Source organism: Hemitrygon akajei, chromosome 18 (assembly GCF_048418815.1).
Source record: "Hemitrygon akajei chromosome 18, sHemAka1.3, whole genome shotgun sequence".
In the NCBI taxonomy this organism is placed as follows: Eukaryota; Metazoa; Chordata; class Chondrichthyes; order Myliobatiformes; family Dasyatidae; genus Hemitrygon; species Hemitrygon akajei.
This window is the reverse complement of record NC_133141.1, coordinates 2,327,732-2,346,652: the sequence shown is the minus strand read 5'-3', so window position 1 is coordinate 2,346,652 and position 18,921 is coordinate 2,327,732.

Genomic DNA, 18,921 nt, shown 5'->3' with positions numbered 1-18,921 from the left:
GGGTAGCATTGCTGGTTAGAGAGGAGATTAACGCAATAGAAAGGAAGGACATTAGCCTTGAAGATGTGGAATCGATATGGGTAGAGCTGCATAACACTAAGGGGCAGAAAACGCTGGTGGGAGTTGTGTACAGGCCACCTAACAGTAGTAGTGAGGTTGGGGATGGCATTAAACAGGAAATTAGAAATGCGTGCAATAAAGGAACAATAGTTATAATGGGTGACTTCAATCTACATATAGATTGGGTGAACCAAATTGGTAAGGGTGCTGAGGAAGAGGATTTCTTGGAATGTATGCGGGATGGTTTTCTGAACCAACATGTCGAGGAACCAACTAGAGTGCAGGCCATTCTAGATTGGGTATTGAGCAATGAGGAAGGGTTAGTTAGCAATCTTGTCGTGCGAGGCCCCTTGGGTAAGAGTGACCATAATATGGTGGAATTCTCCATTAAGATGGAGAGTGACATAGTTAATTCAGAAACAAAGGTTCTGAACTTAAAGAAGGGTAACTTTGAAGGTATGAGACGTGAATTAGCTAAGATAGACTGGCAAATGATACTTAAAGGGTTGACGGTGGATATGCAATGGCAAGCATTTAAAGATCGCATGGATGAACTACAACAATTGTTCATCCCAGTTTGGCAAAAGAATAAACCAGGGAAGGTAGTGCACCCGTGGCTGACAAGGGAAATTAGGGATAGTATCAAGTCCAAAGAAGAAACATATAAATTAGCAAAAAAAGGCGGCACACCTGAGGACTGGGAGAAATTCAGAGACCAGCAGAGGAGGACAAAGGGCTTAATTAGGAAAGGGAAAAAAGATTATGAGAGAAAGCTGGCAGGGAACATAAAAACTGACTGTAAAAGATTTTATAGATACGTGAAAAGAAAAAGATTGGTCAAGACAAATGTAGGTCCTTTACAGTCAGAAACAGGTGAATTGATCATAGGGAACAAAGACATGGCAGACCAATTGAATAACTACTTTGGTTCTGTCTTCACTAAGGAGGACAGAAATAATCTTCTGGAAATAGTAAGGGACCGAGGGTCTAGTGAGATGGAGGAACTGAGGGAAATACATGTTAGTAGGGAAGTGGTGTTAGGTAAATTGAAGGGATTAAAGGCAGATAAATCCCCAGGGCCAGACGGTCTGCATCCCAGAGTGCTTAAGGAAGTAGCCCAAGAAATAGTGGATGCATTAGTGATAATTTTTCAAAACTCCTTAGATTCTGGATTAGTTCCTGAGGATTGGAGGGTGGCTAATGTAACCCCACTTTTTAAAAAAGGAGGGAGAGAGAAACCGGGGAATTATAGATCGGTTACTCTGACATCGGTGGTGGGGAAAATGCTAGAGTCAGTTATCAAAGATGTGATAACAGCACATTTGGAAAGCGGTGAAATCATCAGACAAAGTCAGCGTGGATTTGTGAAAGGAAAATCATGTCTGATGAATCTTATAGAATTTTTTGAAGATGTAACTAGTAGAGTGGATAGGGGAGAGCCAGTGGATGTGGTATATTTAGATTTTCAAAAGGCTTTTGACAAGGTCCCACACAGGAGATTAGTGTGCAAACTTAAAGCACACGGTATTGGGGGTATGGTATTGATGTGGATAGAGAATTGGTTGGCAGACAGGAAGCAAAGAGTGGGAATAAACGGGACCTTTTCAGAATGGCAGGCAGTGACTAGTGGGGTACCGCAAGGCTCAGTGCTGGGACCCCAGTTGTTTACAATATATAATAATGATTTAGACGAGAGAATTAAATGCAGCATCTCCAAGTTTGCGGATGACACGAAGCTGGGCGGCGGTATTAGCTGTGAGGAGGATGCTAAGAGGATGCAGGGTGACTTGGATAGGTTAGGTGAGTGGGCAAATTCATGGCAGATGCAATTTAATGTGGATAAATGTGAGGTTATCCACTTTGGTTGCAAGAACAGGAAAACAGATTATTATCTGAACAGTGGCCGATTAGGAAAAGGGGAGATGCAACGAGACCTGGGTGTCATTGTACACCAGTCATTGAAGGTGGGCATGCAGGTACAGCAGACGGTGAAAAAGGCAAATGGTATGTTGGCATTCATAGCAAAAGCATTTGAGTACAGGAGCAGGGAGGTTCTACTGCAGTTGTACAAGGCCTTGATGAGACCACAGCTGGAGTATTGTGTGCAGTTTTGGTCCCCTAATCTGAGGAAAGACATTCTTGCCATAGAGGGAGTACAGAGAAGGTTCACCAGATTGATTCCTGGGATGGCAGGACTTTTATATGAAGAAAGACTGGATCGACTAGGCTTATACTCACTGGAATTTAGAAGATTGAGGGGGGATCTTATTGAAACGTATAAAATTCTAAAGGGATTGGACAGGCTAGATGCAGGAAGATTGTTTCTGATGTTGGGGAAGTCCAGAACGAGGGGTCACAGTTTAAGGATAAAGGGGAAGTCTTTTAGGACCGAGATGAGGAAAAACTTCTTCACACAGAGAGTGGTGAATCTGTGGAATTTTCTGCCACAGGAGACAGTGAGGCCGGTTCATTGGCTATATTTAAGAGGAAGTTAGATATGGCCCTTGTGGCTAAAGGGATCGGGGGTATGGAGAGAAAGCAGGTACAGGGTTCTGAGTTGGATGATCAGCCATGATCATACTGAATGGCGGTGCAGGCTTGAAGAGCCGAATGGCCTACTCCTGCACCTATTTTCTACGTTTCTATGTCTACCCTTTGAAGGAGTCCCGGCTCGATGCCTGATCTGAAGGAGGAGTCCTGGTTCAAGATTCCTTGTCCTGTGTTTTGGTGTCCACGTTTCTGGCTGCAGTGATCCATGGTATCCAAGTGTCTGGCGGCGGTGAATCAAGGTCCCAGTCACCAAGTCCAAGGGCCGTGGCGGTCCCAGTCCCCAGGGTCCAAGTCTCAGGTCTGTGGCAATCCAAGTTCCTAGTCCCCTAGTCCGAGGTTCGTGTTCCTCTTTGTCCTCAATTTCCCGATCTTCTGTGTAGCGAGTAATAAACGCTATTTTATTGTACCCAAGAAAGACGTGTTTGCGTCCTGCGTGTGGGACCTCTCCCAGCATCCTTGCCCCCACCTCGTGACAAAGCACTGGCAAAGAATGAAAGATGAACTGATTTTGTTTGTCTTTGGCCAAAGTTTCAGCTTTGTGCTTCCAGCTTGCAGTAAAATCAAATAGCCCCACATTGGCTTAGTGCAGATGCAACCTCAACAATAAAGTAATTTAGCACGTGTGTAATAAAAAGTCTACTAGAATATGTCTGGCTCTTCTTCTTTGCTAAGAAACAAAATCTTCTTTTTGAAGCTGATTTATGTTCTTTAGTAACACAGGCTAGGTGTATTTCAACAGTCAGTCCGAGGTTCAAGCTAAGACATTTGATATCAGCTGCAGCAGTTTTAGGGAACTCTATCCGGGCTTAATAGGTATTGAGTAACAAGATTTGGATCTGCTGTAATTGCATTTATCTTATCGGTACTTGGTGAAGCATCTCTTTCTGGGATGAAATCAGTGTTATTCTGATAAACCACAAGGAGAAGATCAATCAGATTTAGCATTCTCAGATGATACTGCAACAACAGGGACTACTCTTTGCACTGGAGTTTGCTAATGCTAGCAGCTTAATGAAGCCCCTTCATTGTTTTTAAAAAATATTATTTATTTATTGAATTTTAGAAATTACAAGAATAAATGTAATAATGAAATGGTAAGAAAAGTGATATTAACCCTCCCCCTCCCCTTAACCCTCCCCCCTTAATCCTTATCTAAAAAAAAAGAAAGAAAGAAAAGAGAAGAAAGATTGCCTGGATATCGGAGGATCCCCACATGTTCCATGGAGTTCAAAATAATTTTGATATTTATTTTCACTTTCCTCAATTACTATAATTTTATCTTCAAAGGACCTATGTATCTAATCCTATCTTTCGTAAGTATGGTGACCAAATTTTCAAAAATATCTCATATTCATTTCTTAAATTATACGTAATTTTTTCAAGTGGAATACAACTATATATTTCATTATTCCAACGATCCATAGTTAAATTTAAATGAGATTTCCAAGTAACTGCAATAACTTTTTTGGCTACTGCCAAAGCAATTTTTATAAATTTTTTCTGATACTTATTCAATTTAAATTTTGTTATTGTCCCTTCAATGTCTCCTAATAAAAATAGCAATGGACTATGTGGAAGTTGTACTCCAATAATTTGTTCCAATAAAAATCTTAAATTAATCCAAAATGGTTGAATTGGTTGAAATGGTTGAATGGTTGAAATGGTTGAAAATGCCGATTAGCAACTCAATTTCGATGGTCAATAAATGGGATAAAATATTTAGGTATTAGAGTTAATAATGATGTAAAAAATTTATATAAACAAAATTATTTGCCATTATTAAAAACAATAAAAGAGGATCTTGATAAATGGATGATATTACCAATAACATTAATAGGTAGAGTTAATGTTGTAAAAATGAATATATTTCCTAGATTGCAATATTTATTTCAAACTCTACCAATACAATTACCTCAGAAGTTTTTTCAAGAACTGAATAAATATGTAAGGAAATTTCTTTGGAAAGGAAAGATGTCAAGAATATCATTGGAAAAATTGACATGTAAATTTGATTTAGGAGGGTTACAACTTCCAAACTTTAAGAATTATTATAAAGCAAATCAACTTAGATTTATTGCGTCTTTTTTTGATGAAGAAAAACCGGCATGGATTAGAATGGAGTTAGATAAGATAGGAGAAAATGCACCAGAAGATTTTATATATAAATGGGAATCCAAATGGATACGGGAAAAAAAGAATCTCCTATATTAAGACATTTGATTGATTTATGGAATAAGGTAAATATGGATGATGAGATAAAGAAATCTTTATTAGCAAAAAGGACTTTAATTCAAAATAGGCTTATTCCTTTCACAATGGATAATAAACTTTTACATAATTGGTTTCAAAAGGGGATTAAATATATAGGTGACTGTTTTGAAGGAGGTATATTGATGTCGTTTGATCAATTAAAAAATAAATATAAAATATCAAATAACACTCTTTTCTGTTATTTTCAATTAAAAGCTTATTTACGAGAAAAACTGGGACAAACAATGTTGATACCAAAACCTAGTGAAATAGAAATATTAATTCAGAAAGGAAAAATTAAAAAATTTACATCTTGTATGTATAATTTGATTCAAAAGCAGACGATTAAATTAGGAATTCATAAATCAAGACAAAAATGGGAATCTGATCTGAATGTTAAAATTGATGGAAAAAATTGGTCAAGATTATGTTCTGATAGTATGAGAAATACAATAAATGTTTGACTTAGATTAATACAATATAATTTTTTACATCAATTATATATAACACCACAGAAAATAAATAGATTAAATTCAAATATGGCTGACCAATGTTTTCGATGTAAACAAGAAATTGGTACTTTTTTACATTCTACTTGGTCTTGTTCTAAAATTCAGCCCCTTCATTGTTAATCCATTGGGTAATTTTCATCATTTTGCCTGAAGAAAACTATATTCAATGAATAGTAACAAAGTACAGAATGGCAAAGTAGCAGCAGCTTCAATTTATTTACTTTTCCATTTGGTTTAAAGCTGTATTTCTTTGAAATTAATGAGGAGTTTCCACCTGAAAATTCAGTTTCTGACTATTGTTATAAGTGTTACAATCATGAACTAAATTCAATTTGTTTGCAGTGTATAACTTGGTCCTTTACTTTTCAGATGATAATCCTCCTCATATAATACATTTTATTGCAGATTCATAGTAATAGTCTATAATCTTGCAGAACAGATTGTGGTCATCTTGCCCATGCCATCTTAAAAACATTATTCCAACTACAGACCCTCATGGCTCAATCTCTTTTCTCTCTTCCATGATCTCCATCTGCCCATCACCCACATATTCCTCCTGTCCATTCCTCTCCTACCTTCCTTTTATTTCATGGTCCACTGCCCTCTCCTATCAAATTTGATCTTTGTTTGTCACCTCCGCCTATCACCTCCCAGCTTCTAGTATTATGTATTATGTATTATGCATTTGCCTTCCTCAACACAGAGTCAACACAAGTTAACCTTTAGGGAATCCTGCACAAGGACTCCCAAGTCCCCTTGCACCTCAGTTTTTTGTATTTTCTCTCCATTCAGAAAATAGTCAACCCTTTCATTTCTTCTACCGAAGTGCATGACCAGACACTTCCTAACACTGTATTCCATCTGTCACTTGTTTTCCTTTTCTTATAATCTAAGTCCTTCTGTAGCCTTTTCAAAACTACCTGCCTCTCTACCTATCTTTGCTAAGGTGGTTCAAGTTCTCAGCTAAACACTTCTGAAAGCTGTCTGTCTCTGCTTCCAATACTCTATCAGAAAATATACTCCAGATATTCAGCAAGCTCAGTGTGAAAAGGTCCCCCCATCAGATCTCTTCTAAATCTCTCATCCTTTACCTGAAATCTATATTGTTTAGTTTGATATACCCTTGATATGGAGAAAAGTTTCCTGTAGTCTACACTTTTTATACTCTTCATAATTGTATCTACATCAGTCATTTCTCCTTTTAACCTCCTTTGCTCCAGGGTAAATAGACCTCATCTGTCCAGACTCTTCCTCATTATAATTGAGCACTGAACCGCAGTTCAGGTATTCTTTAAATACTCAATTCATGATGCTCAAAGCTTGATTACCAGTTAGCAAAAAAGAGGGGGAAGGAACTGACACTTGAACAGTGACATCCCATGCCCCGAGCGCTGTAAGGTGTTGTGGGTGACCTCCACCTACATCAAAAAGTCACACCACTCGTCTGGTCTACCTTCTAAATGCTGGTTTGTCCACTCTGTCTGGCTTTGGACTATGGGTGAAACCCAGAGGAAAGGCTTGCTGTTGCCTCTATCAATTTACAGAAAGCCCTCCAGAAATATGATGAGAATTGTGAACCACAATCCGAGACAATGTTTTCTGGGTATCCGTGGATCCTGAAGATCTGGTCCAGAACAATTTCAGAGCTCTCAACCATGGACAGTAGCTTCTCCAAGGCAATTAACTTGCAGGCTTTTGAAAACCAATCAACAACTACCATGATGACAGACATCCCCTTGGAGGCCCATGACAAAGTCCTTAGAGACTGTACCCAAGTTCTTTCTGGAATAGGTAGGAAGTGGAGGAGTCTTTGAGGTTGGGTACAGGGTTCCTTGTTCCAGGTGCACACTTCACTTGCCTGCATGCAGTGCCGAACCTTTTTCATCATTCCAGGCCACCAATACCCCCTCTTGATAGTCAAGGGTCTTGGCAATCCCTGGGTGTGTGATCATTCTCAATGAATGTCGTCATGGAGTACCTGGGACCTGACAGAACTTGGGACGAACAACCTACCCAGAAGACCATTCCTGGAACCTCCCCTTGCACTTAGCCTTGTGAACAAGAGTGTCGATTTCCCAACAAATTGGCGCTACCACCCAGGCCTGGGGCAAAAAGGTGGTAGGCTGCTCCTCTCGTTCGGTTCATCAACAGGACAGGGCAACTGGTTTCTGGTTTTCCAACTCCAGTCGGCAGGTCAGAATGAATTCAAATTGGCCTGTCTGGAATTTAGCCTCCTGAATGTAAGCCAGGTTCTTGTGGTCAGTCCAAACGACAAAAACGTTTCTAGCCCCCTCTAGCCAGTGATGCCATTCCTCCAAGGCTAACTTAACCATCATCGTTGGGACAAGACAGCACCTACTCCAATGTCTGAGGCATCCACTTCCACGATGAAGGGACGTTTTGGGTTAGGGGAAACCAAGATGGGAGCTATTGTGAACTGCCACTTAAGCTCTGCAAAAACATCCTCCACTTCAAGTGTCCAGACAAGAGGATTTCTTAGTTAGCTCTGACAGCGGAGCAGCTGCCAAACTGAAGTTCCTGATGAACTTCTGGTAGAAGTTAACAAACCCCTGGAATCGTTGGACTTCTTTGATACTGGATGGTGATGGAAAGTCTCTGACTATCTGGGTCTTGGTGAGGTCCATCTTGAGATTGCCATTGAAGATGATGAAACCCAAAAATGAACCATCACGTGAAACTCTGACTTCTCCAGCATGACATAAAGCCTCTTCAAAATGTTGCTGACATGAGCGATGTGCTCCTCCATGGACTTCGAGAAGATTAGAATATCATCCAGGTGGACAAAGGCATACTTATGGAGAGTATCCCAGAGCACATTGTTTATAAAGGCCTGGAAAATGGTTGGAGTGTTTGCAAGGTCAAAGGGCATAGCCAGGTACTCATAGTGGCCTGTCAGAGTATTGAATGGAGTCTTTCACTCATTACCTTCTCTTATATGGACCAGATTGTATGCACTCTGTAGGTCTAGTTTTGTAAATACCCTCGCCCTTTGGAGCATCTCAACAGTCGTACTCATGAGGGATTGGTAATTTTTGGTCGTTATGCGGTTTAATCCCCTATAGTCAATGCGCAGCTGCAGGCTTCCATCTTTATCGTATGAAGAAGAAGCCTGCACCGGTGGGTAAGGTGGAGGGCCGAATGAAACCATGGCAAGAGCTTCCTGTACATACTCTTCCATTGCACTTCTCTTTGGGACTGAGAGTACGTACAATCAGCCCCGCGGAGGACAGGTACCAGGCAGCAGGTCTATAGCACAGTTGTAGGTGCAGTGGAAGAATCAAGACTCTTCCCTTCCTGAAGACCTCCTCCAAGTCCTTGTAGATGGAAGGGATTTCGACCAGATTGAGTGTTGCCATCTCCTCCAGTCCTTCATTCAAGGGTGACTCCTGAGTCTTAGGTGACAGGGGTGAGTTGACAGACCTCAGAGTCTTCTCCCTATGCTCACATAGTTCCTTCATAGAAACAGTGGCCAAATAAGAGTCCAAATCCCTGTCTGTATCCTCAGGCAATGGCATTACAGATGGTTCTTGCCCCCCACCCCCACCCCACCTCCCCAGGAACAGGCTTCAAGGATCGGTGTACAGGATTCTCTTCCATGAACATGCACAAAATGCTGGAGGAACTCAGTAGGCCAGGCTGCGTCTATGGAAAAGAGAACAGTCAGCATTTCGAGCTGGGACCCTTCAACGGGATTGTCTCTCCCTTCCTTGAGGCCTGCCAGTTGTATTCCTTAAGCTCAGTAGTGAGTTTTCCAGACTGCTCAGGGAACTCTTTGCATCTTTTCTGAACTAGAGACTCCCTCTCTCTAGTTCCTGTGGGATCCCGACTTGATGGTGTCAGGACTTGCGCAGTCCCGTTGACCGGAACCGACTTGTCCACTCTTGAGGACAGGACTAGGTCTCCAGAAGTTCTGAGATTCCCTTACGCTGAAGTCTGTCCCCTTATTGGGCATTGGTCTCGGGAGAGTCTGGGTGTCGGCCCACCATGCCACAAACAAACCCTCTTACACTGACTGGACCAAGCGATGATTCTCCCCTCCCTCCGGCCCACGGATGAGTTATGCTGGGACAGCCAAGGGTACTTGAGGATCAGGCATATGAGTGGTAAGTCAATACTGTAGGAACTAATGTCTTTTGCATGATCCCCTAACCTCATCTGCAACACCACAGTCTGTATTGGATCTGCCCGCAGCCTAGTGGTCGGCTGCCCAAGACAGTTGCAGGCAAGGACTGACTCAAGTCTCGCAGCGGTATATCGAACTGATGGGCAGTCCCCTATCCAGAAAATTACCCGCTGCCTCCGAGTCCACAAAAGCTTTTACCTGCCTCAGATTCTTAACCCAGGTGAGTTCAGCACAAAACCAGAATCTGTGGGATTGGGAGTAGTGGCTGCAACCGTCACAGTCCTCCCGACACTGGACAGTCTTAGCAGTTCCCCAGCTTCAGACATTCTGCCTGCAGGTGGCCCGCTTCCCCTCAGTAAAAGCAGCAACCTTGACTCCGGCGGAGAGTCTCGTGCACGGGTTCAGTTGGATCTTGAGCAGGCAATGGGGTTGTCGTGGTCTGAGGTTTGGGACTGGAACAACAATGCATTGAGTCCAGGCTTGGGCTAGCCCTCTTCGACCTCATGACGTAGTTCCACTCTCGCTCTGCCAGACGGCTACCGAGACGGATGGACTGGTTGATAAGAACCTCTAGGTTCTCTACTGGCTTTCCCAAGGCAAGGGCATCCTTCAGTTTAACTCAGAGTCTGTGGCTGTAGAGCATGACCAAGGCCTCCCCGGTCCAACCTCTCTCCTGGGCCAAGGTCCAAAATTCAATTGCATAGTTGGCCACTGACCATTCCCCCTGTCCAAGTTTCATCAGACTGTTCAAGGCTCAGTCGCTTTGGCTGGACGATGAAACACCTCCCTCATTGCGGCCATGAATTCCTCCAACTCCGTGCAGAACTCTGACCTTCATTCCCAGTGTACAGTGGCCCAGGCCAGGGGTCTTCCAGTCAGAAGACAGATAATGAAGGTGACCTTTCTGCACTCCAAAGGGAACCGGGATGGCTGGAGTTCAAACACTAATGAGCTTTGGATGAGGAAGCCGCGGCAAGAACCCGGGTCACCATCAAATCTCTTTGGGATTGGAAGATGTGCTGTCTCCACAGAATAACCAACTGGCTCTCCTGAGTGACTCTGGCTTCCTTCTTGCAAAAGTTGATGAACAGCCTCCTGAATCTCCAGGCTTTGTCTGGAAATCTTCTCACTGTGGCTGGCCACAGCTGACAAAACATTATGAAATCCCACTGGGTCCATGTTGGCTCAGTTCATACTGTGATGAGAGTTCTTGATGAGGATAAATTGGACCCAAAAGCAAGGTTTGAGACATGGCATTACACCAGATCCGGGCTCAGAACAAACACTAGACAATATCACGAGTAGGCTTATGATTGAACACTGAACCACAGTTCAAGTGTTCTTTAAATACTCAATTCTTGGCGCTCGAAGCATAATTAACAATTAGTGGGACCATCCTGAACACTTAAAGGGGCCACGTCAGCTATCCATACTCAGGGGATTTTGAGCATCTAAGTCCTGGAAGCTGGCACAGTTGGGGGCATCTCCTAATATCAATGCTTTAATATGGCCTGAAATCCAGCCTTGCAATGGCCACCCTGTATGCCTTCTTAATCACGTTATTTTCCTGAGCTACTACTTTCAAGTATCTTTAGACTTGTTGATTAAGGTCCCTCTGTTCCTCAGTACTTCATAGGTTCTTATTATTTATGGTGCATGTCTTAGCATCATTAGCAGCCTTCATCGTTGAGCCCCACAGAGAGTGGTACAGACAGCCCAGTGCATCTGTAGATGAGGACATTTACAGCAGCAGGTGCATAAAGAAGGCCTGGATGATCATTGGGGACACCAGTCACCCCAACCATAAACTTTCAGCTGCTTCCATCTGGCAAACGGTACCACAGCATTAAAGCCAGGACCAACAGGCTACGGGACAGCTTCTTTCCACAAGCCATTAGACTTGTAAATTCACATGTCTGCACATTGCAATGAAGTCATAACACAAAGATTTTTACTCCCTCACATTGTTGGGATGGAAGTAAGAGTTAAATAAATTCAATTCAAAATACAATATTTCACAGACAGACAGACATACTTTATTGATACCGAGGGAAATTGGGTTTCGTTACAGCCGCACCAACCAAGAATAGTGAAGAAATATAGCAATATAAAACCATAAATAATTAAATAATAATAAGTTAATCATGCCAAGTGGAAATAAGTCCAGGACCAGCCTATTGGCTCAGGGTGTCTGACACTCCGAGGGAGGAGTTATAAAGTTTGATGGCCACAGGTAGGAATGACTTCCTATGACGCTCAGTGTTACATCTTGGTGGAATGAGTCTCTGGCTGAATGTACTCCTGTGCCTAACCAGTACATTATGGAGTGGATGGGAGTCATTGTCCAAGATGGCATGCAACTTGGATAGCATCCTCTTTTCAGACACCACCGTCAGAGAGTCCAGTTGCACCCCCACAACATCACTGGCCTTACGAATGAGGTTGTTGATTTTGTTGGTGTCTGCTACCCTCAGCCTGCTGCCCTTCTCTGGGTTAACACTTCTCTGGGTTAAACTCTAGCTGCTATTTCTCATACAAATTTTACCAACACATTGATATAACCCTATAAACTTAGACCTCACTCTGCACGATCAATAACTCCACCAATCTGTCATCTGTAAACTTACTGATCCTACCTCCTACATCTACATCCAATAGAAGCAGCAAGGGTCCCAACACTAATCCCTGTGCAACAACATTAGTTAAGGCATTTATTGAAAATAACAACCTCTATTATCATCCTGTATCTCCTATTGCTAAGCCAATTTTGAATTCAACTTGCCCTGGATCCCATGGGCTGTAACCTCTTGGAGTCAGATGTGAGCTATCTCTCATTAGTTGTTGCCTTTCCAAATGATCATTAATCCTGTTGCTTAGAAATATTTCCAGTCAGTGTCCTGCTAGGGATCTTCGCTCCACAGGTCAGTAATTACTGTTTTTTTTCTCTGCTACCCTTCTTGAAAATGGGGACCATATTTACTGCCCACTAGTCATCTGGTACATAGTTGTAGCCAATGAATTCTGTACTGGCTGTTGCTGTTATTTGGGTGAAACAGAATAACTGAATGATTAGAGCATGGAAGGAGGCCATTCTTTTTGTCAATTTCATACTGGCACATCAGCTATTCCCACCCCCTGTCCTCTTCCCATAATTGTACAAGTTCTTTCCTTTCCTTATCCATCTCCCCTTGGAACACTACAATTAAAAATATTTCCACTGTTAATTCATCCTGTCACAAACTCTTCTGTTCCTAGATCATTCTCTATTGTTCCATTTGATCCACATAAATAAAGCCCATCATCCCTAGAGTAATTTTAATAAATCCTTTTGCACCAACTCTATGCATCTTTCATGAAGATTGGTGCCCAGATTTATTGATTCATTTTGATTGTCTATGCTGGGATTTGAATTATAGGGAAAAACTGAATAGGCTAGGACTTTATTCCCTATGGTGCAGGAGGAAAATAGAAGAATAGAGAGGTAAGCAAAATTATTGGGGGTATAGATATGGTGAATGTATGCAGGCTTTTTCCCATCAGGCTGGGTGAGATTAGTACTAGAGATCATAGGTTTAAGGTCAAAGATGAACTATTTAAGAGTAATCTGAGGGGGATCTTCAGAGAGTGATGTGATTGTGGAATGAGCTGCCAACAAAAAAGGTAGAATTAGAGTTGAGTTCAATTATAATATCTAAGAAGTTTGGATAGCTACACGGATGGGAGGGTTATGGAGGCTATGGTCCAGGTGCAGGTTGATGGAATGAGGCTGTATAACAGTTCAGCATGGACTAGATGGGCAGAAGGGCCTGTCGCTGTGCTGTAGTGCTCTATGACTCTATGACTACCACTCTAAAGCACAATTGCCATGTGGAACTGAGGCAAACCAGAATACAAGAAGTGGTTACTGTTTATAAGTCACTGCTGGAGTACTGTGTGCAGTTTTGGTCACCACTCTATAGGATGGATGCGATTGTCCTGGAGAAGGTGCAGAGGAAATTCACCAGGATGCTCTGCATTGGAGAATAACAGTTATAAAAGGGGACTGGATAAGACAGGTTTGTTTTTCCTGGAGAAATGTAGACTGAGGGGTGACCTGATAGAAGCACATAAAATTATAAAACAAATTGATAAAATAGATAGCAAAAGGTCTTTTCCATGATGAGGGGCTGGAATAAAATGGCATAGAGTTAAGGTGAGAGGTAGGAGGTTTAGAAGGGACTTGAGGAAGAATTTTATTTCAAAGAGTGTATGATTGGAGTCTGGAATATTCTGCCTGAGAAGGTAGTGGAGGCAGATACTCTAACAACGCTAAAAAGGCATCTGGATAAGTATTGAATCACCAAGCATTAGAAGGCTGGATACCTGATGCAGGTAAATGGAATTATTGTAGATAAGTTGCAAAGACATGATGGAAAGAAAGAGCTTCTCTGACTCTACACTTTAAACTGTTCATCTTGAAGAGATACATACATCGCTCTTACCTATGCATCACAGCTGTTCCTACTCCCTGTTGCTGTTCTGTCTGTTTTCAAATATATGTAGAGCTGGGGTGGCCATACCAAGGGCAAATAACTGACAGCACAAGTGGCAAATCACACAGTGAAAGCACTGAATGCAATTCCTACTATCAAACAGCAACCATAAGACGATAAGACATAGGAGCATTAGGCCCATTGAGTTTGCTCTGCCATTCCATTGTGGCTGATTTATTATCCCTCTTAACCTCATTCTCCTGCCTTCTCCCCATAGCCTTTCACACCCTGACTAATCAAGAACCTATCAACCTCCGCTTTAAGTTTACCCAGTGACTTAGACTCCGTAGCCATCTGTGGCAATGAATTGCACAGATCCATCACCCTCTGGCTAAGGAAATTCCTCCTCATCTCTGTTCTAAATGGATATCCCTCTATTTTGAGGTTTTGTCCTCTGGTCCTCACGATTTATAGGAAACATCCTCTCCACGTCCATTTTATCTAGGCCTTTCAATATTTGATAGGTTTCAATGAGATCCCCCCTTATTTTTCTAAACTCCCAAGAGTACAGGCCCAGAACCATTGAACGCTCCTCATATATTAACCCTTTCATTCCTAGAATCATTCTCATGGACCTCCTCTGGATCCTCTCCAATGCCAGTACACCTTTCCTTAGATAACACACAAAACTGCTCACAAGTCCAATCTGACCTATGCCTTATAAAGCTGCAGCATTACATCCTTGCCTTTATATTCTAGTCCTGTTGCAATGAATGCTAACATTGCATTTGCCTTCCTTACCATCGACTCAACCTGCAAGTTACCTTTAGGGAATTCTACACAAAGACTCCGAATCTCTTTGCACCTCTGATTTTTGAATTTTCTCCTTCTTTAGAAAATAGTCTACACTATTATTTTTCTACAAACGTGCAAGACCATACACTTCCTGACACTACATTCCATCTGCCACTTCTTTGCCCATTCTCCCAATTTGTCCAGGTCCTTCTGCAGATTCCCTGCTTCCTCAACTCTACCTGCCCCTCTACCTATCTTTGTATCATTTGAAAACTTGACCACAAAGCCATCGATTTTGACATCCAAATAAGTGACATATAATGTGAAAAGAAGTGACCCTAATACCGACCCCTGTGGAGCTCCACTAGTCAGCCACTAAGATATTTACAGATGAGTATCCAAAAGTATATGATAGTATCTGATCTCCAAAGCAATCAGCTGAAACTTTATCCAATGCAGATTTTGCGAACTTTTCTCCTGCTTCACAGGCACATTTTGTCTCCTTTACTGAATTTTATGTCTTAGGATGAGCTGTGTAACCAAGAACACTGGCAGTCCTCCAGAACCTCACTGAATGGGTCGTTCTTCTTGTCTGAGCCTAGCCACTGAGCGTCTGCCCTGTCACTGAAGGCAGTGCTGCCAAACCAAATGCTAATGTAAAGGCAGCCCATCCCAACAGGGGTTTTCAGGCAATCATCAGAAACAAAGGCTGTGACCAATGCATTTTTGGCTTGCTCCAGACCCTGAGCACTAAGGTTAAACAACATCTCTGTAGTGATTGTAACTGAGGTCAGCTAAAATGGCACAGAACAGGAATGAACCTGTATAATTTATTGATTAAGAATCAGTGCTGCAATTTATTTGCCTCTTCAGTATATCTGAGAAGTGACATGTTCAGCACAGCTTTGTGGGCTGAAGGGCCTGTATTGTGCTGTAAGTTTTCTGTTTCTATGTAGCTCTTATATCTACATCACAATTGATTAAGGTTTTCATGAACTGTGGAGTTGAGGAGTAGTCTCTCTTTTAATTCTTGCAAATGGCTGATAATGTCAGTGCCTACAGTATTAGGGCTCAATTGCTATCTGTAATGTAGCATGTATGTTAGGTGACTTCACTGTGATATCTCCGATGCTTGAACTGCCTGCCAACACATTGTGGAGATTCTTTGTCTAGAAGCAGGGGTGTCAAACTCATTTTTGGTCACGGGCCGGATTGAGCAAAATGCAGCTTCTTGCGGGCCGGATCAGTCGGACGCGTGCGAACGCAGCTTTTGTTGCCTCTGTTTTTTCAGCCTGCTCTCATGTGTCTCAGTCTCTGCTATAACTACAAAGTGTTTCACTTTACAAATTCCGTTTCTTATGAAGAAGACTGCCGAATAAACACTAAAAACCCTGAAAACCTGGTACCTGAATAAACTCAGCATTAGCCATATCATACGCCATAGGCACTTCGATTACTGGGGCCAGCTTTAATAGTAATTAGATATTATCTCGCGGGTCAAAGATAATTTCACCGCGGGCCGGATTTGGCCCGCGGGCCTTGAGTTTGACATATATGGTCTAGAGGAACTATTCGGTTGCAATGTCAGTACCTAAAGTGTACAGATTTAAGATGAATCAGCAGAAAACCAATTGGCAATAAAATAATTAATGTAGCCAGTTATGATCTAGAATTCACTTCCTGAAAGCTGATACAAAAACAGCTTTCAAAGAGGAAATAGGCGTGCCATTATTATTTTGTGGTAAGGAGATAGAGAAATAGTGAGCACTTCGCACAAAGAGCAGGCACAGGCACAATGGGCTGAATGGATTGCTTTGTGTGGTATGATTCATTGAGTTAGAACATAGAAACATAGAACATAGAAAACCTACAGCACAGTACAGGCCCTTCAGCCCACAAAGCTGTGCCGAACATGTCCTTACCTTAGAAATTACCTAGGGTTACCCATAGCCCTCTATTTTTCTATTTATCTGTTCGTTACTGCCTTCAGGGAAAAGGAAATGGACATAAATGGTACAAAGTTATTGGGACTGCCAAAATCAGAAGAGCTCCTAGAATGGATCATGTATTTGATTTTACACTTCGTTCTAGTGAGCTGGCAGCTGAACGTGAGATCTACCCCTGTTCAAAATGATCATCAAAATTATCTGACGTCAGTTCATGAGTTGTTCATAAACTATAGACATGAAGTTTGAATGATTGGCATTAAAAGGTGTTCAATAAGAAGAAATTTGGAACTGACTTACTCAGACAGAAAGGACTGGATTGTGTTTTAGTTTATTTTGCATCATGCTCAACTCAAAATCATTGAACTGTCCAAAAAATACTAATCTGAAGTGTTTACATGGCTATTTTGTAACAATCTCAAATTTAAAGATAGTTCCAGGCAAGATTTTAACCCTTTGAATGTTAGGACATTGCTGAAAATATATGAAAAAGCTGTGCTTAAAGAAACTGCAAATCACTGTCATAGTGGCATGCTTTAATCAGTGAAAGTTTGAAACTTTAGTTATGTGCCCCCAACAACTGTTCTTACTATTAATAAGTCTTGTAAATAAATCAGATTTATTATCACTGACATATATGACATGAAATTAATTTTGTGAGAGCAGTACAGTGAGAAGACAAACATATTATCAATTACAAATATAAATAAATAGTGCAAAATAGAAAAGAATAATGAGGTAGTGTTCATGGTTCATGGACCATTTACAAATCTGATGGCAGAGGGGAAGATACTGTTTCTAAATCATTGAGTGTGGGTCTTTAGGCTCCTGTAACTCCTTGCCAATGGCAGTAACTAAAAGAGTAACGTTTAAAGCCTTGTTTATTATACTGAGCTTAGGAATTATATGTTCATGCTGAGAGATCTTAGTTAGTAGTTGAGTTGCTATAATTGATCAGTACCACACAAGTGAAACATGACTATTGACAATCTTCTATTACCCACTCTTCTTACATCAGCTTATTAGCTTATAACTTTAATTTAGAAAGATGTCCCAACATCACAGGAACTTTATGGAATAAAATTTGACATGGTGTCAGGTGTTAGGAAAGTTACAAAAGTTTGATAGGGTGTCTTAAAGGAGAGGGAAGGATTAAAGGTTTAGCGAGGGGATCTCAGATGAAGATGTCCAGATTACCAAAGACCTAGCTATCAAGAGATGCTAGAAAAAACTGTGGATGCTTGGAGTTCCTAGAGGCACCTTTTCAGCAGGAACACTAGAATAGTTACCATGACCAGAAATATTGCATTCAAAGCTTATCTTGGGTACCAGCCAAACAGTGGTACCCTGGGCAGGAAAAAAGACTAATTTGGAGGGAAGTGCTGGAATATAAAGTCAAAAGCTAGGGATGTTCTCAGGCAAGTGAGCACCTTTGCCTATTGCAACATGCTTCCTACGCCTTTAGCTTAATACATTAAATGCCTTCATATATTTTGCAAAGATCTGACCTCCAGGAGAGAGAGAAAAATTCATCAATCTTCTATTTTGCCTTACAGAAGTGATTCTGTCCTGTTATTTGGGTGTTCAGAAATAGGAATGCCAGTCAAAATGCCTAACTTTCCTGGATAATTTTGGTTTGTGACCGGAAAAGGATAATTTGTTACAATCGGGCCTCTCTTTCCTTCAGAGGCACTATTGAGGAACAAAAAAAAACAAAAGTATGTACTTGTGAAGGAAAGTTAAAGAGAGTTTGAATGAATCTGTTGTTAGCAAGTTTGGGAATATGCAAAGAATTGCTAATTATGAGTAAATGAGCCTCTTTTGTAAAGCCTGCTGGCAGGCAAGGCTTCAGCTGTCAACGGCTGTGACGAGTCCTGAATTGGGGGCCTGTCCCTTGTCAGGCCAAAGGATGGGCCCACTTCAGATGTAAAGCAGCTGCTGAAAAGATAGTTGTATTCAGAGCAGTTGTATTCTGAGGGGACAGAGTGCACCATTTGCATAGCCTTTCTGCCAAGAAATACTTTGCAAAGCGAGGAGCTTTGTCAAGGCTAAAAAAAGGGAGACCTTCTGCCTTTCAATAAGTGACTAGCTACCCCCTCAGTCTAATTGAAGTTGCCTGCATTTGTTTGGGGCACTAAGATTCCCATTCCCTTGCCCTGAAAACTTAGCCTCTTCAAAAAGATTCAGGCAGT